Source organism: Rattus norvegicus, chromosome 2 (genome assembly GCF_021556685.1).
Source record: "Rattus norvegicus strain SHRSP/BbbUtx chromosome 2, alternate assembly SHRSP_T2T, whole genome shotgun sequence".
In the NCBI taxonomy this organism is placed as follows: Eukaryota; Metazoa; Chordata; class Mammalia; order Rodentia; family Muridae; genus Rattus; species Rattus norvegicus.
In genome coordinates, this window is record NC_141535.1 from 18797923 (window position 1) to 18824248 (window position 26326).

At 40.0% G+C, this 26326-nt stretch overlaps 1 long non-coding RNA gene and 1 pseudogene across 2 annotated transcripts; one reads left to right on the plus strand and one right to left on the minus strand.

Moving 5' to 3' along the window:
• The first annotated feature begins 1009 nt into the window (after positions 1–1009).
• Positions 1010–25316, plus strand: LOC147995972 (uncharacterized). 2 transcript variants are annotated; one of them, XR_015677562.1, is made up of 4 exons: positions 1039–1438; positions 13106–13173; positions 22096–22326; positions 24395–25316. It is a non-coding gene; the product is annotated as an uncharacterized LOC147995972 (long non-coding RNA). The 2 variants fall into 2 exon arrangements; XR_015677557.1 differs by lacking the exon at positions 22096–22326 and having other exon boundaries at positions 1010–1438.
• Positions 21646–21887, minus strand: LOC147995973 (Nuclear RNase P; annotated as a pseudogene).
• Positions 25317–26326: the final 1010 nt, after the last annotated feature.

Genomic DNA, 26326 nt, shown 5'->3' on the forward strand with positions numbered 1-26326 from the left:
TAATAATTTTGAGATGATATGGACATTATTTGTAATATTTCTGACACCCAGTTAATAGAAAATATTTATAAACTCATTAAATCTTTTTTTCAGATTTATTTTAGTTTCGTTTATTTATTTTAACTTTACCAGGTAAAATTGTACGTATAATAGAGTACACTGATGACTCAGCATGTATGCATAATTTGTAATGATTAAAATGAAGGGTTTTTCAATATAGAAGAGATTAGAGGGTTGGGGATTTAGCTCAGTGGTAGAGCTCTTGCCTAGCAAGTGCAAGGCCCTGGGTTCGGTCCCCAGCTCCGAAAAAAAAGAAAAAAAAGAAAAAGAAAAAGAAAAAAAAAAGAAGAAGAGATTAGAAGTGTTTAAAGTGTTCAGTGAGAATTTTTAAACATCTAATTATTCATCACAATCTCTTTTTTGCTCTTTTAGCAATTTTAGTGAAATGTTATTTCTTTTTTTAATTAGTCATTTTATTTATTTACATTTCAAATGTTATCCCCTTTCCTGGTTTCCTCTCCAGAAACCCCCTATCACATTGTTACTCCCCCTGTTTCTTTGAGGGTACTTTCCCACTCACCGATTCCTGCCTCAGTGCCGTGGCATGCCCCAACACTGGGTCATCAATCCTTTTCAGAACCCAGGGTCTCTCCTCCCATTCATGTCCTACAAAGTCGTCCTCTGCTACATATGCAGCTAGATTCATGAGTCTCTCCTTGTTTATATTTTTTGTTGGTAGTTTAGTCCCTCCTGAGCTCCGGGGAGTCTGGTTGGTTGATACTGTAGTTCTTCCTATGGGTTTTGAACCAAGGTAGCTTCTTCAGTTCTTTCTCTAATTCCTCAAATGGGGACTTCATGCTCAGTCCAATGATTGGCCGCAAGCATTTGTCAGCATTTGTCTCTCAGGAGACAGCTGTGAGAACCCTGTCAGAAATTGCAGGCTACCACCCTGCCTGGGGGAAGGACAGATAAGGAAACAGCCTAAACAAGGAACCAGCCTGCATAGGATGAGGACAGAGAAGGAAGTGACTGGAGGGGTGGGGGAGGGAGAAATGCCAGGAAATACCACAAATTCCATAAGATGGGCAGGACAGGGCCAAATGAAGGAGACAATCTTCCCACTTGAGTTGGCCAATAATTTTATATGTTGCTCAGGGTAACCAATCACAGTCGTCCAACTCAGGCGACCCCTGAATTCCCCACCAAAATATTTATAAAAAGTGTGTGCTTTGTGAGCTCAGGGTCTTCTCTTATCTGAATGCTGGCAGACCCCAACGTACTCTGGAACAATAAACCTCTTGCGGATTGCAACGATTCCCGTTTCTGTGGCTTTATTGAGTGGGGATCTTCTGACAGACTTTAATACCTGGTGCATTGGCGGAGAAGCCCTCCTGGGGACCCAGACGCTATGGATTGGAAGACCGACAGCTTGAACAAGGTAATGTTGGATCCCTGTCTGTCGTCTCTGTCTGCCTGTGTGTCTTGTGGGTGTTTTTCCTTTTGTTCTGGCGGCCACATTTGGTCTGTAGTTTCGGTTTGATCCAAGGTTGCCAGAGCAGCAGGCAGACATGCCAGAATGCTGTGACAGGAGGGGAATCTCCTGTTGGGAGAAGAAATCCGATAGGGTTCATCTCCCTATGGACACAGGGTGCTCCTGCCCTGGCCGTCTGAGTCTGTTTTTCTTCTGTGATGGTCACCGGTGGTCGGGTTTTTTGTGTGTGTCTTTTTGGTTTCTGTTTCATTTTTGGAACCTGTTGGCAGGTCACCTGGCAGGAGCGCGTTGGTCTTTATGTTTGTCTGATTGCGTGTGGACTCCGACTGTGCTGTCTGGCTTGCTTTTTGTTTGTTTGCGAGCATCTGTAAAGCTTAGAGAGCCTCTAGTCTGGTTTGATCTGGTCTGGAGGTAGTCAGGAGGACTCTACTCCTTTTAGACCTGCCCGACTCCATTCCAGTGTAAGCTGGCAGGTCACCTGAACTTGGATTCTGTGTCCGTGAGAAGAGCAAGCTGTCTGCATGTTGATTGTCTTTCTCTTTGTTTTTGGACTTCAGTACTGTTCTGCATTCATGGCAGGGGTGAAACTGTGTGCGGATTGTCTTTGTCTGTGTTCTTGGACTTGGATTGTGACTGACACTACTTTTGGACATGGGATAGACTAAATCTACCCAGTTAAGCATCTTAGTTAACCACTAGAGGAAAGGGTCTTTAGGCCAGAATTCCTCAGGTACTCAGACCAAGTGCCCTATATAGTTACCTGAAAGGGTCTAGTGGAAAACAACTAGCCCTGAAAATGGATGGCACTGGAGTGTTGGGCCCATACCCAGCTGTCACCGGCAGTTGGAACGCGACGGGAGCGGTCCCGTTTAGATCCACCAATTTGACCAAGGGGTCAGTGCATTAGCTTAGGCCGGCTGCCCCCCCACCCCCTTCTTGTATAAAAGCTTTTGTCTCCAAGACTCTTGCGGGCCCTGACTGTGAAGAAGAACCCTATAGAGACCAACGAGTCTGTAAAGAACATCCTCGAGGAATCTTCCACTGCAGATCTGCTACTGATGGATCTTCCACCCCCTTACCGTGGCCCCAAGTTCCCACGGCCCCTCCTCAGGCCCCAGCAAAAGGGGAATGACGGGCCATGGGTACCCAGATGAGGATGGCAAGCAGGAAAGAATGTCCCCTCAGACATGGGGGCACCACCGATTTACAAGGCTGTCATCGACAGTGGATTGTCTCTGATTAGACCTGACTGGGACTACTAATACCTCAGGAGGTAAGGAGCACTGAAGGTCTACCACCAGACTCTGTTGGCAGGTGTCAAGAAGGTTTCAGGATGATCCACCAATTTGACCAAGGTATGTGAGGTTAAGCAGGGACCAGAGGAGTCACACTCAGCCTTTCTTGAGTGCCTCATGGAGGTATTCCGACGATATACACACTATGACCCCAGCAGCTAGGAACACAAAGCTACTGTGACTATGGCTTTTATAGACTAGGCTAGTAGAGCTATCAGGAAAAAAGAAAAAACTTCAGAGGCTAGAGGGACTACAGGGTAAATTGTTGAGGGATTTAGTGCAAGCTGATGAACAAGGCTACCATAACAGAGAGACAGAGGAGGAGAAGGAATAGAGAAAGAGAAAGGAAGAAGATGAAAGGGAGACATAAGAGGAAAGGTGACAGGAAAGGAATTTGCTGTAGGATCTTGGCTATAGTAGTTAGGGAAGACAAAGAGAGACATAACCTATCAAAATGGACCAGTGCGCCTATTGCAAGGAGAGGGACCACTGGGCTCAAGAATGCCATAACCAACACAAGCTGGGGGCAGGAAATTCCAGGTCCTGGGAAAAGAGCTCCCAAAAACTGCAATGGTACTAGCCTTGGGGGAAGACCAAACAGGGTTCAGATACCCTCTCCAAACCAGGGTAACTCTGAACATAGAAGGAAAACCCACCAAAGTCTTTGTGAATACTGGGGACCAACACTCAGTCCTCCAAGCTGACAGGCCAGTCTCCAGAAGAAAAAAAAATTCATGGACTCTCCAAAGAATTGTAGACCTGAGCATGGGGTGGGTATCCCACTCATTCGTGGTCATCCCCGACTGCCTCTATCCCTTGCTCAGGAGAAATTTAATCTCCAAAATGGCTTGCATGGGCTGAAATGGCTGGGTGAAGCCATGTGTATGCATATCTCCAGGCTGTGTGTGTGGAGTTTAAGACCCAGGCTGACCCTGTCTCAGTGAACCAGTACCTGATGTTGGGGGAGGCATGAGAAGGAATTAAGTCAAACATCTCCCAGCTCCTTCAGCTTGGGGTGGTCTTAGTGCCATTCTGCCTCGAACACACCACTCCTGCCAGCCGGGCACTAACAATTATCATTCAGTCCAGGACTTTAGAAAGATAAACTGTGATAGAGTGGCTGACTTCTGTGCCTAACCCCTACACTCTTGAGTTCTTCAGCACCTTCCAGAGTTTGGTACACCATTTAGACTTGAAAGGTGCTTTCTTTTGCCTGAGCTGGGTACCCCAAAGTAAAAAATGCTTTGTCTTTGCATGGAATAACCCAGAGGTTGGAAACACTGGTCAGCTGACATGGACTAGATTCTCCACCAGTTGGGGGCAATCTGGTTACCTTGCTGCCCAATCCCGACTTGGAGCACCACAGCTTGAGTGTCCATTATTGGCAGAAGCCCATGGTTGGAGGGAAGACCTCTCCGACTGACTGATTGACCCCTGCTGAAAGCCGAGGCTACGTTTTCTACAGACAGGAACAGTTTTCTTCATGAAGGTTAGAGATGAGTGGGTGCTGCCGTGGTGGACAATACAAATGTCATCTGGGATGGCTGAACCTCTACCCCTGAGCACATGAGTGCAGATGCCTTTGGCATGTCTTGGATGCCCTGATGAAGCCAGCAACTTCAATGAAGTTGCCCAGGACAATATTATTCATTGCCCAGGATATCAGGAGAGAAGAGATTTCAGTGGCACAGGGCAATAACAAAGCAGATCAAGTGGATTGAGAAATGGCTATGCAGGAGCCTATCCTGGTTGCGGGCCTGCAAGAGACAGCCACTGGTAACTGGAATTGGACTAAGGGATGGCCTCACTTAGAATGTACAACAGAAGAAAAGACCCAAATTGCTTAGAAGAGAAAGGACAATGGTACACTTGAGGAAAAAGCTATACTTCCCAGAGAACAAACAAAAGACTCTCTTTGCCAAATACACAAATGGACCCACTTAAGAGATAAGAATCTTATCCAAATAGTTAAGGTATATGATATCGACTTTAGGTTTTTATCCAGAGAGACAGTAGAACAGTATAAGGTATGTCACCAAGTGAATGCTTAGCAAGCAAATAGGGCAAAGAGACCTAGGGAGTTTGTTGGGAAGTCAAAGTTACAGAAGTAGAGCCAGGAAAATACAGTTATAAATACCTCCTAGTGTTTGTAGATACTTTCTCTGGATGAGTTGAGGCTTTTCCAACCAAGCAAGAAACAGCTGTCTTGGCAGCCAAGAATATATTACAAGAAATCTTCCAGAGGTCTGGGGTCCCCAAGGTAATTAGATCAGACAACAGTCCTACAGTTTTGCTTCTAAGGTAAGTCAAGAATTGGCAAAGATATTGGGGGCTAATTGGAAGCTCCATTGTGCATACTATCCCCACAACTCAGGGCAGGTAGAGAGAATGAACAGAAACCTAAAATAGACTTTAATTAAATTGACCTTTGAGACTGGTACTGACTGTGTGATGGTCTTTCCCCTGGCCCTGTTCCAAGTCCAGAACACTCCCTACCATTTTAACCTGACCCCCTTCTGAGATCCTGTTTGGTACCTCAACTCCCTTGGTGTCCGCTGGGCTGCCCCACTAGAAGTATCCCAACTCACTAATAGGAACCTCTTCTTGAGGCTCCAAGCCATCAGCAAATACAACATGAGATTTGGCCCAAACTGTCTGTCTTACATGCACCAGGAATGCCAGAGGCCCCTCACCATTTCCAGACTGGTGACTGGGAATACGTCTAGAGGCATTGGACGAGGTTGCTGGAACCCTAGTGGAAGGGACCCTTCTTGGTGCTGTTAACAGTATTGCAGTCCTGGTGCATACATCCGATATGAAACCTACAAAAGTCTCACTTTCTGGGGACTCCTGATCCTTCCATGTGCTGATCTGTCAAACCTGGACTGTAGAACTGGAGATGAGGCTGCCTCTCTGACTGCCCTGGTGTCCTGACCTTACTTTTGACTTGTGTCAGCTGGCGGCAGGACCTCCCAACCCAGAGAAGGAATGCTGGCAGAAGCAAACTGATCATGTGGGAGAAAGAGGACTCTGGGCTGAGAGGAGGGTGCACAGTAGGTGTGCACTCCCTGCACAGAGGTGTCACTTGCAGGAGACCCTCCCACTCACTACTGAGGGCCCTACCAGGGGAACTGAAGGTATTGAGATACTTTCTGAGCAAATGCTACCTATAACCCAATAATCAGATTCACTCAGAAAGGTAAAGAACCAATGAGATGGCTAAAGAGAAAAGTTGGGGACGTGGGTTTTACAGATTTTGATATGATAGACAGAGTCAGAGAAGGACTAGCCAAAAGTAAGAGAGTGAGAGCAGAGTCAGGGCTGGTTCAAATCATGGTCTAATTCTTCCCCTTGGCTTACTATGCAAATATCAACATGATTAGGACCCCTTATTATCCTGGTATTGCTGGTGACTATTGGCCCTTGCATCCTTAACCACTTGCTAGCTTTTATCAGAGAGCGCATAAGCACTGTACAAATCCTAATGCTGCGGCAACAGTACCAAGAACTAGGATAGAATGACCTCATTTCAGGATTGAAAAGGTCTTAAGAAAAAGTGGGGAATGTGAGAACCCTGTCAGAAATAGCAGGCCACCACACTGCCTGGGGCAAGGACAGATAAGGAAATGGCCTAAACAGGGTAAATATCTGTTATATCCTTTTGGTTCAAAACTTCTGTGAGTTTTTCTGTGTCTTTAGTTTCTGTTAGTTTCTCTATGTCTCTGTTTAGAGTCTGTTTCCATGATCTGTCCTTTAATGATAGTGTGGTATAGAAGTTTCCCGCTATTATTGTGTGAGGTGTAATATGTGCTTTGAGCTTTAGTAAAATTTTTTTTATTAATGTGCATGCCCTTGCATTTGGGGCATAGATGTTCAAAACTGAGACTTCATCTTGGTTGACTTTTTCCTTTGATAAGTATGAAGTATTCATACTTATCTTTTTGGAGAACTTTTGGTTCAATGTCGATTTTATTTGATATTTGAACAGCTATTCCTGTTGTTGTAAAAATATAAAAAATAAAAAAAATATGGTGGTCTTTTATCCCCACTAAGTCTGGCACCACGATGCCCTAAGATATCTGCTAGGTATCTTAAGTCTCAGTTAGCAAAGCATCTCACCCGCTCTGCTCCATCCCATATCACACTGCCAAAGGCCTCTCTCTTTGCTGGACAGCAATCTCTCTACCTATCTAGTTCACAAGGCAGGTTTCCATGCCAGAAACACACAACCCAACTCTATGGTGGCCCAGACCAGCCGCTGCACACTTTTTTACACTTATTTCGCTACATAAAAGGAGACACAACACAATAACCTTTGGCCCAATTGATAAGATATAATTGCCCAACTAAACATGCAAAGCCCAACACACATCCATCCCTTAAAAACATTTATAACATCCTATAAAGATACAGCATGGAATCTTAACATCACCTGCCACACTGTCCTGCCACAGCCTCTCTATCTCTTCCTCCTGTCTCTTTCTCTTTTCTGTTCCAGTCTCCTCATCCTTCAAACTTTTCTTCTCCCCATCCTTCCTTCTTGTTCAATGACTGACCTCCTTCTGTCTTGTTCCTACCTGACCTGTCACATCAACCCACATACTCCAACTTTTTCTTGGTACCATTTGCTTAAAAGAGTTTTATTCAGATATCAGATTATCCACCATACTCAGCATTTGTCCCACAGCTGCCACTAGGAGAACAGTAGACTCAAGGACCTACCATCACCCCAAACTCCTGCCCACTGAATACCAACCCCCTTCTGCCTGGTTCTTTCTGCTGGGATAGACTGCTAGTTAGTCTACTCCCTGAAATGGGGGTATATCTTTAGACATACCACAGGATCCGCTGCACTCAGAACACTTGACATCGTATCCTGAAGCATCCCGAAGAAACACTGTACTCAGATCATTTGATAGCATATTCTGAGGCATCCCAGGAGAATTGCTACAAGCAGGGCTTTTGACACTTCAACCTGAGACTTCCCAGGAGATACACTGTACCCAGGACACCACATCTTGAGGCATCCCTGTATACAGGGCAACAGAGCAATTGATACCACACCATCTGAAGATGTCCCAGTGCCTCTGAGGCATGCAGGGCAACTGACCCAAAGTCTCCAAGGAGATCTATTGTAGGTGGGCAACAAATCAGCAGCTCCTCTAACCTCTGAATATTCTCCAGTTGGAAGGCCCCACAAGAGTTCTGCTATAATCAGGACCACAGGCCTACCAGAAGAGCTTTTACAACCGAAGGACAGAAGAGGAAGACTACAGACAGAGTCACTCAGACTAGCAAACACTAAGGATAACCAGATGGCAAGAGGTAAGTGCAGGACCATAAGCAACAGAAGCCAATATAGGTGGGCATCATCAGAACCCAGTTCTCCCACCACAGCAAGCCCTGCATATGCCAACACCTAAAAATCAGGAAGCTGACCTAAAATCCTGTCTCATGAAGGTAATAGAGCCCCTTAAGGAGGATATAAATAAATCACTGAAAGAAATATAGGAAAACATAGGTAAACATGTAGAAGACTTTAAAAAGGAAATAAATAAATCCCTTTAAAAAGTACAAGAAAACACAATCAGACATGTAAAGGAATTACATAAAATGGTCCAAGACCTAAAAGTGGAAGTGGAAACAATAAACAAATGGAGGCAAAGCTGGAAATAGAAAACCTAGGAAGGAGGTTAGGTATTACAGAGTAAGTTTTACAAACAGAATAAAAGAAATAAAAGAGAGAGTCTCAGGTGAAGAAGATACTGTGGGAAAGATTGACCCAAATGTCAAGAGAAATTAAAAACATAGAAATACAAACAAACAAACAAAAACTCCTAACCCAAAACATTAAGGAAATTCAGGACACAATGAAAAGACCAAATCTAAGAATAATCGAAATAGAGAAGAACAAAGATTCCCAGCTCTAAGGACCTTCAGCAAAATCACAAAAGAAAACTCCAACCTAAAAAAAGATATGGCCATAAGTGTACAAAAAGCCTATAGAACACCAAAGAAACAGGGCCAGAAATGAAAATCCTAGTGTCACATAATAATCAAAACATTAAACATACAGAACAAAGAAAGAATATTAAAAGCTGCAAGGGAAAAGGGCCAAGTAACATGCAAAGTCAGAACTATCAGAATCACACCAATAGACTTCTTAATAGAGACTAAGAAAGCAAAAAGAGCCTGGTCAGAGGTCATGCAGACTCTTAAGAAAACACAAATACCAGCCCAGGCAATTATACCATGCAGAACTCTAAGTCAACATCGAAGGAGAAACCAAATTATTCTATGACAAAACCAAATTCAAAGAGTATCTACCAATCCAGCCCTACAGAGGATCCTAAAAGGAAAACTCCAATACAAGGAAGATACCTACACAAAAGAAAAGACAAGACATTAAGCATCTCACAACAAAGCCAAAAGGAGAGAACAACAAGCACATAAAACTAACTACCAAAACAAATATAACAGGAATGAACCATTATCTCTCTTTAATATCTTTCAATATTAATTGACTCACCTTACCTATAAAACGACATGAGCTAACAGATTGGATATGTGAACAAGATCCAACATTCTGTTGCATAGAAGAAACATACCTCAATAACAAAGACAGATACTATCTCAGAGTAAATGTATGGAAAAAGGTCTTCCAAGCAAATGGTCCCAAGAAACAAGCTATAGTTACCATCCTAATATCCAATAAAATAGACATTCAATCAAAAGTTATCAAGCATAATGAGGAGGGACATCAAAGGGAAAATCCAGCAAGATAAAGTCCCAATTTTCAACATCTATGCTCCAAATGCAAGGGTACCCACATTCATGAAAGATACTTTACTGAAGTTCAAAACATACGTTGAACTCCATACAATAGTAGTGGGAGACTTCAATGCCCCGCTCCCACCAATGGGCAGGTCATTGAAACAGAAACAAAACGTAGACACTGAACCTAATAGAGGTTATGAACCAAATGGATTTAACAGGAATCTGTAGAACATTTCACCCTAAAGAAAGACAATATACCTACTTTTCAATACCACATGGTACTTTTTCCAAAGTCAACCATATAATTGGTCACAAAATATCCCTCAACTCATACAAGAAGATTGAGATAATCCCATGCATCCTATTAAACCACCATGGCCTAAAGCTGATCTTCAATAACAGCAAAAACAAGAGAAAACCCACATATATGTGGTAATAGAACAACTCTCTACTCAATGATAAACCTGTCATGGATGAAATAAAGAAAGAAATTAAAGATTTTCTAAATTTAATGAAAATATTGATACAACACAACCAAATTTATGGAACACAATGAAAGCATTGCTAGGTGGAAAATTAAGAGCACTGGTAGAGAAACTGGAGAAATCTTACACTAGCAGCTTAATAGCATACTGAGAGCTCTAGAACCAAACTCGGCCAAGAGGAGTAGACTATAGGAAATAGTCAGGGCAGAAATTAACCAAAAGAACAAATACAAAGAAAAACTAAAAGCTGGTACCTTGAGAAAATCAACAAGATAGATAAACACGTGGCCAAACTAACTACAGGGCCCAGAGGCAGTACCAAAATTAACAAAATCAGAAATGAAGAGGGAGACATAACAACATAAATGGAGGAAATTAAAAAAATCACCAGATCCTACTACAAAAGGCTATATTCAAGAAAACTTGAAAATCTAGATGAAATGGATATTTTTCTAGACAGATAGCATATACCCAAGTAGAATCAAGAGCAGGTAAACTTTCTAAACAGGCCCATATCCCATAAGGAAATAGAAGTCACTAAACATCCAAAACAAAAAACAAACAAACAAACAAACAAACAACAAGAACAACAAAAGCCCAGGGCTGTGTTTAGTTCAGAATTCTACTAGACTTTCAAAGAAGATTGGAAATCAGTCTGGAGGTTACTCAGAAAATTGGACATAGTACTACCTGAGGACTCAGCTATACCACTCCTGGGCATATACCCAAAAGATGATCCAACACATAAAAAGGACACATGCTCCACTATCTTCATAGCAGCCTTATTTATAATAGCCAGAAGCTCAAAGAACCCAGATGGCCTTCCACAGAGGAATGGATAGAGTAATGTGGTACATTTACACAATTGAGTTCTACTGAGCTATTAAAACAATGACTTCATAAAATTCATAGGCAAATGGATGGACCTAGAAAATATCATCCTTGCTGGGGACAACATATGATGATAGGACTCCCAGCAGTAGGCCTGATGCAGACATCTCAGAAGCCTACTGGCAGCTCCTTATAAAAAAGGGTGACATCTGGGGCCTGAGAAGCAGGAGTTACATCTCTCCAGGGGGCCTGCCATCCAAAACAAGAGGCTACCTGCAGTAGATTGTGATGGAGACATCTCAGTATCCTGTAGCAGTTCTTTGTAAGAAAAGGTTGTTACCATTTCTCCTAACCTTAACCCTGGACAACAGCTTTATAGATTTCATTTGTTTGTGACTGCTTTTCGGTTGGCTTTAGTGTTCATAATTATTCTATTATATTTGACTTTCCTACTTCTTTCTCCTTTTGCTCTGGTGAATTCTGTGAATAATATTCCTAATGTAATAATTCTTAAACAATTGGAAATTGATACATAGGGCCATAGCATAGCACAGTCCTAATGACCCAGGTGCATGCTGTGTAATCTCATCTTGGAAACAATGTAATAACTGCACAATAGTAGTTCCAAATTAATACTTGAACTGCAAAGAAACTGAAGAAATTAATAGAAAATGATTTAAAGCCAACATTGGGACCTAACGAAAGGAAAGGCTATTGAAGTTAGGAAAAAAGTTTTACATAAAATTTGAGAGTGGTTCCTGGATAAGGAAATATAGAATACATACAATTATATACTAGTAAAACTAAATCAAAATACTGGGACTCTAATGAGAATCATTGTGTGCAATGTGAAGTAACAGAAAGCTAGTGGAACAACTGAGTTAAGGGTTAACTTGATTCTTTCTGGCCACTGCCTAGCAGCTTTGCCCATGTCATTTATTGTTGGACCCTGCTGGGCACCCTCAGTGTTGCCCCCCTGCTGAGCCTTGATGATGTATGTGGAAACTTTTGTTTCTAAGAAAAGAACACCTTGGCCTTTGCTGTTTGGTTGATGGGCAGTAACACCATTGAGTTGGTTCCTGTTTTTATCCTGAGAACATAAACTTATTTTTCCATTTCTATATTCCGGTTTTCATCCTGAGGACATAAACTTGGTTTTGTCATTTCCAGTTCCTGTTTTTACCTGAGAATGTAAACTTGTTTTTCCACTCTGCTTCCAGGGGATTTTCACCTGGTGGACTTGGTGTATATATACTGTGAACTGCAGTAAAGCTTTGGAATTCTCACAGCATGAATGACTCAAGTCTCTGTGTTTTGTTAAATCCTCCAGGCCTATGTCCAGTTCTTAGTACCATGGTGGCATGGTCACCATCAATTTATCATTAGAGCTTCACAGGAAAATGCAAGCAGCTAAACTTGGAACTTTGAGCTCTGATGTATAAAAAGTCAAAAGTTAAAGTTTAAATAATGATTAGTTAGCAATTATTATTATTTTGGCCTCAGTCCTGGAAATAAGGTTAGCTTGAAATTTTGGGGGAACAATTGTATTTCTTAATTCTTTGTGGGATGTAGTTATTTTTTTGAAATGGATTTGGAAAGGATTATACAATGTCTTTTTTCTACCTGTTTTTGGAGAATCAATAAAAGACTGGGGCAACAGAAAGGCTAGAGAGCAAGTGTGAGAGCAAAGGTAAGAGTGAATGAGACACGAATGAGAATGCAAATGAGAACGTGGGTGAAGAAACGAATGAAGGAGTGAGAGAGAGAGCATGAGAAGAGCATGTGAAGAGTGAGTGAACAGAGAATGTGAGGTGTGCATGAAGAATGTAGAGGATTGTATTTGTGAGTGAAAGGAGAGTGCATGTGGTGTGTGTGAGATATGTGTGAGATGTGTATGAACAGTGTGTGTGAGAATGAAAGGGTAGTGAACAGAGGTGTGCATGAGTGTTGGAGTTTGAGAAAAGAAAAGCACAAAGGAGAAAAGCAGAGTGTGCAGCTTCAAGCTGCAGGTGAGCAAGTAAGAGGGAAAGAACAGAAAGAGTGATAGAGATAGGTAGATGAGAGAGAGAGAGAGAGAGAGAGAGAGAGAGAGAGAGAGAGAGAGAGAGAACAGAGAAAGAGAGAGAGATGGGAGGGGGAGGGAAGAGAGTAACTTTAAGCCTTAAAATTGCCTGTCAGTTTGTACCCAAAGAGTAATCTGTGTATATTTATTATGTGCCTTCCAGATATCCCTCCTTCCAGTTGAGAACTCTGATCCTGTGTCAAGGCTGGAATCAGACACATCCTGAATAAGGTAACTCAATCATATAAAAAACACATATGATGTATACACACTGATAAGCAGATATTAGCTCAAAAGCTCACATTGCCCACAATACAATCCACAGATCACATGAAGTTCAAGAAGGATGACCAAAATGCAGGTGCTTAAGTCCTTCTTAGAAGGGGAGCAAACAAATTCATAGGAGGAGATAGAGAGACTAATTTAAGAGTCCTTAAGGAATGGCCATTCAGAGCCTGCCCTACCTGGGGAACCTGTCCACATACATACAACCAACAAACCCAGACAATATTGCTGATGCCAAGAAGTGAATGCTGACAGGAGCCTGATATAGCTGTCTCCTGAGAGGATCTACCAGAGCATGACAAATACAGAGGTGGATGTTTTCAGCCAACCACTGAACTGAGAACGTCATCACCATTCGAGGAGTTAGAGAAAGGATTGAAGGAACTGAAAGGGTTTGTAACCCTATAAGAATAACAATCCCAATCAACCAGAGCTTCCAGGAACTAAAACACCATTCAAATAGTACACATGGGCAGACATATAGTTCCAGATGCAAATGTAGAAGAGGATGGTCTTGTTGGACACCAATGGGAGGAGAAGTTCTGGATCCTCCCAAGGCTTGACACCTCCATTGTAGGGGAATGTTAGTACAGAAAGGCAGAAAGGGTTGGTTGGATGGGTGGGGGAACACCTTCGTAGAAGAAGGGGAAGGGGTGGTTGGATAAGGGTTTTATGGATGGGAAACCTGAAAAAGAGGTAATATTTGAAATGTAAATTTTAAAAAGTCCAATTAAAAAAAAGACCCGAGACCAATATTTCTCAAACTATTTTATAAAATAGAAACCAAGGGAACACTACCTAATTCATTCTATGAAGCCAAAATTACTTTGATACCTAAACCACAGAAGGACCCTACCAAAAAAGAGAACTTCAGACCAATCTCTCTTATGAATATCGATGGAAAATAATAAAGTTCTTGCAAACAGAATCGAAGAACACATCAAAATTATCATTCACCAGGATCATGTAGGCTTCATCCTAGTGACATAGTTTGGTTCAATATATGAAAATCCATTCATTCAATTTACCATATAAATAAATTCAAAGAATAAAAATCACATAATCATCTTAGATGCATAAAAAAGCATTTGACAAAATACAGCACCACTTCATACTAAAAATATTGGATAGATCAGAAATTTGCAGTCCATGCATAAACATAATAAAAGCAATTTATCACAAACCAACAGGAAATATCAAATTAAATGGAAAGATACTTGAAGCAATCACACTAAAATCAGGGTCAAGGAAAGGAAAGGATGCCCACTTTCCCCATCTCTATTAAATATAGTACTCAAAGTGCTAGCAATAACAATAAGACAACAAGAAGATACTGAGTGGATAAATATTGGCAAAGAAGAATTAAAGGTATTACTCTTTGCAGATGATATGCTAGTAAAATGATAATATACTTAAGCGAACCAAAAATTCTACCAGAGAACCTTTCCTGCTGATAAAGAACTTCACCAAAGTGGCCCAATATAAAATTTATTAAAATGAATCAGTAGCCTTACTTATACAAATGATAAATAGCCTGAGAAAGAAATTAGGGAAATAACTCCCTTCAGAATAGTCACAGATTATATAAAATATCTTGGGGTAACTCTAGCCAAATGGGTGAAATATCTTTATGATAAGAACCTTAAGTCTCTCAAGAAAGAAAACGAAGAATTTCTCAGAAAATGGAGAATCTCTCAAGCTCATGGATTGTCAGAATTAACATAGTAAAAATGGCCATTCTACCAAAGACAATCTACAAATTCAATGCAATCCTCATCAAAATTCCAACATAAATCTTCAAAGACATGGAAAACACAATTCTCATTCATTTAGAAAGGCAAAAATCCCAGAAGAGTGAAAACAATTCTTAATAGTAAAAGAATATCTGGATGAAACACCATCCCTGACCTCAATCTGTACTACAGAGCAATAGTGGTAAAAACTGCATGGTATTGGTACAGAGATAGATAGGGTGATCAATGAAATAGAATTGAAGACCCAATAATAAAATCACACACTTACACACACTTGATCTTTGACTAAGAAGCCAAAAATGAATAATGGAAAAAAGAAAGCATCTTCAATAAATGGTGCTGGTCTAACTGGCTGTCTGTATGTAGGAAAATTAAAATAGACCCATATTTGTCACCATGCACAAAACTCAAGTCCAAGTGGGTCAAGGACTTCAACATAAATCCAGATACAGTCAATCTAATAGAAGAAACAGTGGGAAAGAGACTTGAACTCATTGGCACAGGGGAAAATTTCCTAAACAGAACTCCAATGGCCCATGCTCTAAGACCAAGAATTGATAAATTCTCATGAAACTGTATAGTTTTGCAAGGCAAAGGATATAGTCAATAAGGCAAATCAGCATCCGAAAGATTGGGAAAAAATTTTCACGAACCCCACAACCGATAGAGGGCTAATATCCATAATATATAAAGAACTCAAGAAGCTAATCACCAAAATAATAATAATAATAATAATAATAATAATAATAATAATAACAATAATAATAATAATAATAATTCAATCAAAAACTAAACCTAGAACTAAACCTAGAATTCATAACAGATGAATCTCAAATGGCTGAGAAGGACCTAAAGAAATGCTCCAAGTACTTAGTGAACAAAGAAGTACAAATCAAAATGACCTTACACCAATCAGAATGACTAAGATCAAAACCTTGGTGACAACACATATTGACAAGGATGTAGAGGAAGAGGAACACTCCTTCATTGGTGATGGAATTGCAAACTGGTACTACCACACTGGAAATCAATTTGGCAGTTCCTTAGAAAATTGGAAATAGACCTACTTAAAGACCCCAAAATGCCACTCTTGGGAATATACCCAAAAATGTCCCACCATGCCACAGGGTCGCTTGTTTCACTATGTTCATAATGGTTTTATTTGTGATATTTAGAAGCTGGAAACAATCCAGATACTGCATGACAGAAAAATGGATACAGAAAATGTGGTTCATTTACATAATGGAATACTACTCAGGTATTAGGAACGAGGACATCCAGAGTTTTGCAGGCAAATGGGTGGAACTAGAAAATACCATCATGAGTGAAACAACATGCTCAGTATGTACTCACTAAGAAGTAGATATTAAGCCTCAAACAACGTACAGATTCTTCAAGATACAGTCCACAGAACTCAAAAAGTTCAACTAGCTGAAAGGCCTATGTGAGAATGCCTCAGTCATTCTTGGGAGGAAGAAGAAAGCAACCACAAGGTGGGAGGGAGGGACAGGTGAGGGGGATAGGTATTGGGGCGTGGGGACTGAAGCCCTGAGGGTGAGAAGAAAGAATGGAAACAGGCCACCTCAGAAGTAAAAAGGTCTGGAGGACCCTCCAGAATGTTCCAGAGACCTGGGAAGTGAGAAACTCTCAGGATTCAAAGTGGAGTACCCTACATGAAATACCCTACAGTGGGGAGAGCGAACTTGTTGAGTTCATCTCCAGCAGAAAGACAGTGCATTAAGTGAGGGATGGGGTGGCTATCCCTCAGTCAAAACTCTGATCCATAAGTCTATCTGTCTGAAAGAAGGTCCTTTTTACGTATCAGTATCCAGTTGTTTTTGTCTATATCTTTTTTACTGGGCAATAGAGTCTATTGATGTTAAGAGATATTATAGGAAATTGATTTTTGTTACTAGAGGTTGAATTATGTTTGTGTTAGTATCTTCTTTTGGTTTTGTTGAAAGAAGATTACTTTCTTGCATTTTCTAGGGTAGAGTTTCCCTCCTTGTGTTAGAGTTTTATCTGTCATCCTTAGTAGGTTCTGAATTTGTGTAACGATGTTGTGTGAATTTGGTTTTCCAATGGAATACCTTGGTTTCTCTATCTATGTTTATTGAGAATTTTGCTGAGCAAAATTGCCTGGGCTGGCATTTATGTTCTCTTAGGGTATGTATGACATCTGTTCAGGATCTTCTGGCTTTTAGAGTTTCTGGTGAGATGTCTGGTGTAATCCTGATAGGCCTGTTTTTATATGTTACTTGACCTTTTTCCCTTACTGGTTTTAATATTCTTTCTTTGTTTTGTGTGTTTGGTGTTTTGACTATTATGTGTCAGAAGAAACTTCTTTTTTGGTTCAATCTACTTGGAGTTCTGTAGGTTTCTTGTATGTTCATGGGCACCTCATTCTTTAGGTTAGGGAAGGTTTCTTCTATAATTTTTTGTACATGTTAACAGGTCCTTTAAGTTGGGAATCTTCACTCTCTTATATATTATTATTCTTAGGTTTTGTCTTCTCATCATGTCCTGGATTTCCTGAATGTTTTGGATTAGGAGGTTGTTTTTGCATTTCGCATTTTCTTTGAATGTTGTGTCAATATTTTCTATGGTATTTTCTGCACCTGAGGTTCCTCCTTCTATCTCTTGTATTCTGTGGATGATGCTTGTACCTATGAGTCCTGACCTCTTTCCTAGGTTTTCTATCTCCAGGGTTGTCTCCCTTTGTGTTTTCTCTGTTGTTTCTATTTCCATTTTTGGATACTAGATGGTTTTGTCCAATTCCTTCACCTGTTTGATTGTGTTTCCCTGTAATTCTTAAAGGATTTTTGTGTTTCTTCTTTAAGAACTTCTACCTGTTTCCCTGTGTGCTCCTGCATTTCTTCAAGTGAGTTATTTTTGTCCTTTATAAAGTCCTCTATCATCAATGTGATACGTGATTTTTAATATGAATTTTGTTTTTCTGGTGTTTTGGGGTATCCAGGACTTAAGGTAATTGGAGAACTATTTTCTGACAATGCCAAGTAGCCTTGGTTTCTGTTTTTAGATTATTTTGCTTGCCCCTCTCCATATGGTTATCTCTGGTGTTAGTTGGTCTTCTTGTGTCTGACTGGAGCCTATCCCTTCTGTGAGTCTGTGAGCCTGTGAATTTACGAGTAATAGTGCTCCTGGGAGACAAGCTCTCTCTAAGTGGTATTTAGGTCTGGAGAACTGTGCACAGGGTTGAGCTCAGATGGATACCAGAAGGATCCTGTTCCCAGTTATTCCTCAGTTCCTGAGCCCTGTGTTCTCCTGACAGGTTCCTCTTTGGCCAGTTATTGGATCAAAAGTTTATCTCACCTGTGCACTTAGGAGTACAGCACTCCTGGGAGTTCTGCTTTCTCTGTGCAGGATTTGATTCTAAAGACATGTGCCACAATTTTATCTCTGGGTTGCAGGTGGAGACTGACATTTTTGGTATTCTGTGAAATTGCAAATTACTGCACTAAAACCAAAACTGTCAATATTTTTACAAAAATAAAATAGAGAAAATCACCTCAAATTCTCACTAACTTCAAAGAAACGAGGAATTAAATGATCTACAAAAATGTATTTTTTTTTATTTTTGTTTTCTGTCAGTTCCACAGATTAAGGAGAAGTAAAGTTGATTTCAAATAATTGTCAATTCTATCATGGCATATATCATAGGGCATTCCAGATCAGAGACATACTAGAAATGATTTCACTAAATTCATGTTATTTGTCTGTTCTAGTCACTTACAGTTTTTCTCTATGATGAAGAAATGCTAAATATAACAGAAAACCACCATACATTTAGCTAAAATTGGAGAAGAGCCACACAATCTACTTAGCAGCATTCAGTGTATTTCTTTGTAGCATATGCTTATAATGAAAATTTGTAAGAAAATGCGTTGAAGGTTCAGAAAAATGCAGGAAGCATAGTCAGATTCTGTGGTCACTACTTCTATACAGATTTACATCACAAGGAGAAAGTTTGCAGAGTTCTCCTTTTCAGGTGGCAGCATACTGTGGAGGGAGCTTAAACAGGATTGGATATGCATAGACTAGAAAAAAGAGAGCTCAGGGGAAATCTTCAATGTGCTTGGATTCCTAAGTATCTTTAAAAAAATAATTTAAAAGCAAATTTATCCATTATAACTTCATTATAATGTTAATTATCTTGAAAATTCACATGATTATTAACTTCTGTGTAATTGTGAATAGTGAAAGCATTACTCTCATAAAGACTAAAGGAGGGCAGTTTAAATGCAAAGATCAAGTTTCCAAATCTGTATTTTTCTTTCTCACTGGGTTTGATGTAACTTTCTTCCATAGTTCCCTGAATGAGGATATGATATATGCACAGGCTCAGGAAGTACGTTTGCTATCATAGTCATGACTCTAGGAATCGGCAGTGAAATCCCTAATCATTCTTTCAGTATGGAAGCAATGTAATTTAAAAAAAGTTATTTTTTAAAATATTTTATTTTAAAGCTGTCTTTAATAATTTTTTATGGTACGAACTTCATTCCCCTCCTCATCTGCTCACTTACTGCTGCCATGTCAATACCTTGCCACCTCCACCACCACCCCATGCCTATCCCCATCTCGAAGGGGATGCCTCTACCTCTACCCTACCAGCCTCCCCACTTCCTGAGACCTCTAGTCTCTCGAGGATTAGATGCATCTTCTCTCACTGAGGCCAGCCCATGTAGTCTTCTGCTGTATATGTGTCAGGGACCTTATATCAGCGTGTGTGTGCTGTCTGGTTGGTGGCTCATTTTCTGACAGATCTTAGGAGTCCAGGTCTATTGAGACTGCTGGTCTTCCAACATCATCCTATTACAATAATTCATGTCACTCATCAATTTGTAATATGATAACAAAGAAAGTAGTCATCTAAAAACAAGTCAGAGAGAGAGAGATGAGAGTGGAATTTTATGTTGGCATAAAATACAAATAACAAAAAAGTAGATATTATATGCTATCTTATAGAAAACTTTTCTTTGGGGTAATCATAGTGCCAAAGAGTAAATCTTAGTAGCGTATTAGATGTGTGTGTGTGTGTGTGTGTGTGTGTGTGTTTGTTGTCAAAATATTATAAAAATAACTCAAGTACACTTCTGTGAAGCCATACCTGGAGTTCCATGGCACTGACTGTTTCATCCAGTTACTGTAGCACTGGCAAACAACTTATTTTTGTGCTATTCACCAACCATTTTATCCTTGAAAGTACTCAAGATGGTATAGTATTGGAAAGCACACAGGAAGGTTTAATTTATGTGCCTATATTCTTGACTATATTCTCAGAGTACAAGTATGTTGCTTCTCTTCTCAGCAAAATAACCAGTTTCCAGTTTTTTTAGTTACTCATCTTTCTGAAAAAATATTTAAACAAAACCAAAATCAACCAACCAACTAAACAAATAAGTGTTATGTCCAGTTCATGAGACCCCCAAGAGATCACTAGGGACCATAACTTTGGTGCAAGCACATGAGCGTCTTTATTTAAACTTTAGCTTTGACTACAAACCTTCTAGATGGAACAGAAAGGAGAGTAACTACCAGCTCTAGGTGACCCCCAGGGAAAAAACACAATCAAAGATTTCTAAGTCTTGGCATTACATAAAAGGGTAAAGGAATGTTGGTCTCTCCCCCAGAGCCCAGTGGTGGTGGCTATATCACTTCAAGGACAGCAAACAGTAGGTTTCTAGAAAGTAGCTTAAAATAGAGTTTGGTAGACAGGATGGAATCTGTCCTGCTGTTTTTTGTTTGTTTGTTTGTTTTCTTTTATGTTTTTCTTTTTTCATTGGCCATGCCTATAACAGCAAGTTAACTTAGAATGGAGTCTTAAGAACAAAATGGAGTTTATTCTGCTACCTCAGTTCCTTCATTCCTGCCTCTATTAGTTGCTTTAGAGGCTAGTCTTGGGCTTCCTGAAGCCTGTATTGTTTGCGTTAATTTGTTGATAGAGAGATCTCATTCCTATTAATTGAATATGCCTCAATCTCCTCAAACACTACAGAGTCATCAATCAGAAATCAGCTTGAGTACCTCTTTAATTGCATGGGAGGAGTATTCATCAAATTTTGTCACGAAGTTAATTTATGTGCATAAGGGTTGTGGCTATAATAATATGTAGACAAAGTGAATATTCTGTTATTATTAAGTCTAGTTTCTTTGATAAATAAGTCTGGCCATTTCTATGTTCCTAGAGTTTTGGTCAAGATCTCTTTAGCTACCTTTCCTTCAGCAATCTTTTGAAGCTTAGCATTTATTGTCTCTTGGATCTGAGGCTTTGTTGGCTAGAAGGAGTCTAGCTAAATATGTATTTAATACTTTTTTTTGTCTAATATATCTAAACCTCATTGAGAGCTGTTGAAAGCACTTGGTGGTAAAACTGGAGATGTTTCCTACATTTCCCCCTGTTGAAGTCTCAATGTGGGTGGGTTTCAAGTAGGGCCAAGGGCCATTCTCTTGACTTCTGTCTGTGGTGAAGAGCACCTGCAAGAACTTTGGTAGGTGACTATACTGAGTTCCCTAAGGTGCATGGAGGAGCATGGTTGTTACTTCACAGTGGGCTGAGTGTGGCAGGATAGTGTCAGCGAAGATCCTCTCTTTACAACTTAGAAACCACATCTGTTCAGACAATGAGCCAGCATTTCCCCTAGCAAGAAGAGTAGCTGTTTACTGAACAAAATATGTGACCAGGTATCTGTTCCAAGATCTGTTCAGTGATACATCTGCCCATGTGGGTTCTTTTCTGTCCGATCTGTTCAAATATGGAGCCCTGCTCTCTGGCAACTCACCTGCCAACTCAGGGAGAGCCTAGTTTGGGCTGCAGGAGGCCCCAGTCTTAGACTTTTTTAGAGGCCCCGAATGCCCGTGTGCTCTGTGCATCAGATTGCCTGCACTCAGCAGAGGAGGAGGTAAAGGGGGATAAGCATGGATGAGCCTTAAAACATGGAACCTGTCCTGAGAAATAAAGGAAGTCACCAAGTGATTACTGGGAATTGAACTCAGGAAGTCTGGAAGAGAAGTCAGTGCTCTTAAACTTTGAGCTAACTCTGCAGTCTAGTGTCTAGGGATACAGTTCATCTACTTCTCATGTCCTTCATAGGTCCTCCTCCCAACCCTAAAGCTGATGCCACCAAAAAGGATGGCTGGCCTGGATCTGGCTCCTCTTGTTTCTTGTCATCCTGTGGCTGTTCCTGTTGACAAAAAAGCATTAGCAGGAAGAAAGAGTGAAGACATTTGAAATACTTTATATTTTACTGTTGACACCAAGGGGAGATGAAAGGTCTCCTTCCATTGTCCATCCAATATCAAAAATCAGCTACTCCAAGATGCAGTAAGTGGTCATTTTCCCTTTTCTTACATCTACTGAGAGCTTGTAAGCTCTGTGCCTAACTTATTTAAAATGAGCTAAAACGATATAGAGAGGATAAAAATCAGTCTGTTTCATAGTATCAGTCAAAGTCCAGTACAGATAGATACCAAATACCACAAGAAACACAGTAGACAAACAAAGAGGCATGAAGTAGCCATGCTAAGACTGAAACCAGAAGTGAATTCAAACACTGGATTCACAGACTCCTGCCCTGAAAATCAAAGGTGGCATGGGGAGGAAAGTAACTGATGATGAGGCTCCTCTTCCTTTACCAAAAATTCCTCCCCAGATGGGTGACTGACTCACCATCCAGGTCAGGAACATCTTCCTAATCCCTGCAGCTGTGACACTCCAGTGCATCTGCTCTTAGCCACACTTTGCCCCTTGTACAGAAACCTTGAGGCTTTTGCAAGAAACAAAAGTGAGAACAGAGATGAAAGGACATTACAGAAGAAGAAGGACAAACCACAAGCAGGGGTTTCCAAGCCTTGGCATTACACAAGAGGGTAAAGGAATGTTGGTGTCTTTCCAGAGCGCAATGGTGGGCCATATTACTTCAGGATAGCAGACAGTAGGTTTCTAGACAATAGCTTAAAATAGAGTTTGGTAGACAAGATGGAATTTATCCTGCTGTTTTGTTGTTGTTGTTGTTGTTTTGTTCTGTTTTGCCTCTTTATTGGCCATGTCTCTCTAAGGGCAAGTTAACTTACAAAGGAGTCTTAAGAACAAAATTGTGTTTATTCTGTTATCTAAGTCCCTTCTCAAGCAAACAAGAAGAGGATCTAATGTTGGACAGCTTGGTCTCAAACTGGCTGTGGAGTTGAGAACAGTCTGGAACTTTTGAGCCTCCTGCTTTCACACTGTAAAGGATAGGTTCATAATTGTGCACCACAATTTTCCAGCATTACATTTATTTTTGCTTTGTTTTGAACATGACTGTTTAGTGACTGTGTAATTAATGACAGACGCTACTTAGAAGCCGACACAAGAATAATAGGGCACAGTCACATGCTTTCTAATCTGCTCTCATCATGAAACAGATGTTGATGGTGTATTGTAATAAGTTCTATGATTGTTATTCTCTATTTAATGGTTTGTGTGCTTTTCAAGCTGTGTTTCACTATATAGGCAAACCTGACCCAGAATTCAAGATTGGTCTTGAACTCACAGAGAAATTCTTATCTTTGTTTCATGAATGAAGGGATTAAAGGTATAAGCCATCACACCTGGCTTCTGACTGAGTTTTACAATAAGAAATCTTTACCAAGTCATGAAGAAGATAAAATTACTGAGTTCAGAGTAAGCAGGAAATAGTTCAGAATGTGCAACTTGTATTTCACAGTGCTACAGATTACCCTTTTGCTTTCATTAATTAGATACTTGGGCAAAAACTTCAATTAATTATGATCTCTACATGAGGGTAGAAGAGAAAGACAGAAAATGAAAATGAATATTTTTCAGTGTAGATAAGGAAGAAGATAAAAGTTCATAGGTTTATCATTTGATTAAGCTGGTGTTTACAGTAATATATTTTGATAAAAATAATGGAGATAATCATTTTGTGTACAATGCTCTAAGCTACACACTCCTGTTTCTGGTGTTAGTTTCCTTGAAAAATGTATAAATGGTATATGTCTACTTATAAAAGAAAAACAGCAGCTAAACAAAGAATTATCAGCTGAGGAATATTGAATGGCTGAGAAGTATCTAAAGAAATGTTCAACATCCTTAGTCAACAGGAAAATGCAAATCAAAACAACCCTGAGATTCCACCTCACACCAGTCAGAATGGCTAAAATCAAAAGCTCAGGAGCCAAGAGATGCTAGCAAGGATGAAATGAAGGAGGAATACTCCTCCATTGTTGGTGGGACTACAAGCTGGTACAAGCACTCTGGAAATAAGTCTGGAGATTCCTCAGAAAATTGGATAGAGTAGTACTTGAGGACCCAGTTATACCACTCTTGGGCATATACTCAAAAGATGTTCCAAAATATAACAAAGATACATGCTCCTCTATGTTCATAACAGCCTTATTTATAAAAGCTGGAAGCTGGAAAGAACCCAGATGCCCTTCAACAGAGGAATGGATGGAGAAAATGTGGTACATCTGCACAATGGAGTACTACTCAGCTATCAAAATCAATGACTTCATGAAATTTGTAGGAAAATGGATGGAATCAGAAAATATCATCCTGAGTGAGGTAACCCAATCACAAAAGAACCTACATGGTATGCCCTCACTGATAAGTGGATATTATCCACAAAGCTTGTATTACCCAAGATATAGTCCACAAACCACATGAAGCTCAAGGAGAACGAAGTCCAAAATGTGGTTGTTTCAGTCCTTCTTGAAAGCATGAACAAAAAATACTCATAGGAGGAAATAGGGAGACAAATTTGGAGCAGAAATTGAAGGAATGGCCATTCAGAGCCTGTACCACCTGGGATCAAGCTCATATATATAAAGCTACCAAACCCAGACAATGTTGCTGATTCCAAGAAGTGCATGCTGACAAGCATGGATGCTGGTTGTTAACCATTGAACTGAAAATGTGGTTCCCATTGGAGGAGTTAGGGAAAGGATTGAAGGATCTGAAGGAGCTTACAACCCCATAAAAACAATATCAACCAACCAGAGCTCCCAGTGACTAAACCATGATCCAAAGCGTATACCTATGGCTCCGTATGTAGCAGAAGATGACCTCGTTGGGCACCAATGGGATGAGAAGCCCTTGGTCCTGCCAAGTCTGGAACCCCCAGTGTAGGGGAATGTCAGGGCCAGGAAGTGGGAAGCAGTCGGTGGTTGGGTAGGGGAACACTCTCATAGAAGAAGCAGGAGCAGGGATGTGATAGGGGGCATATGGATGGGAAACCAGGAAAGGGGATACCATTTGAAAAGTAAATAAAAATTATCCAATAAAAAAAGACAATAAAAGAAGAAAAAGAAAAACAGCTTTGTATAATTTATTCCAACAGGAGGTAGATTGAGATGAGGACAGGATACAAGCATTTAGAGAAGGAAGTTTTATCAGGTGTTCTTGTCTCAGTCTTGTCTCCTGACTTTGTCTTACATAGTAGTGGGGAGAATACAGCTGTAGCACATAGCTCATGTGATCATGCATCACTGACTTTTTTGGAACATCAAGCCGCTATATTCAGTGGGAAAAGCATTTTATGCTATATTACCTTATAATACATTTTATTGACCTTACTATGTACCCTGTATCATTATGGTTTTTGCAAGTGTTGAAATTTTGGAGACTCCACTTTTTCAAAGTTTTCACTTGCTGTAAATATTAAACAAAATATTTTCCTTCTTTTTTTTCCTTTTTTTACTGTAAAGGATTCTTTCTTTCTTTTTCCATGTACATTACAAACACCCATAATCACAGTTTTGAAACTTTTTGTGCTCCTTTATGCTTTTTAAATATTTTTATTATTTAAAACAAATTTTGTATGTAAATACATTTTGATCATACATTTCTTATTCTTCAATTTCATCCAGATTCTCCACTTTCATACACACTGAACTTTAATTATCCCACAAAAGCCAAATAAAAACAAATAGCCAATACAACAACAAAATGTCCAAATTTTAGAAAACAAAATATATCACCCCAAAAGAAAATATAAAATAAACAAAACCAAAACCAACCAAAGAAAACCATCAACCTGTGAACACACACACACACACACACACACACACACCCCAAAATAAAACAATAATAACAAAATACCTCTCCCCCCACCCAACAACAACCAAATCAACCAAGCAAATAATAAAAAAACCTGTGGACTCCATTATATCTTGTTCAGCTACTACTAAATATGAGATCTGCTCTGGAGTGATTGACATACTTGATATACTCTGTGTTACTCTATTGGCCAAATCTGTTTTTCCTTCTTCCGGTATGTGTAAATGACAGTTTTATTGTTATGTTTTACACTTATTGTTAGGGT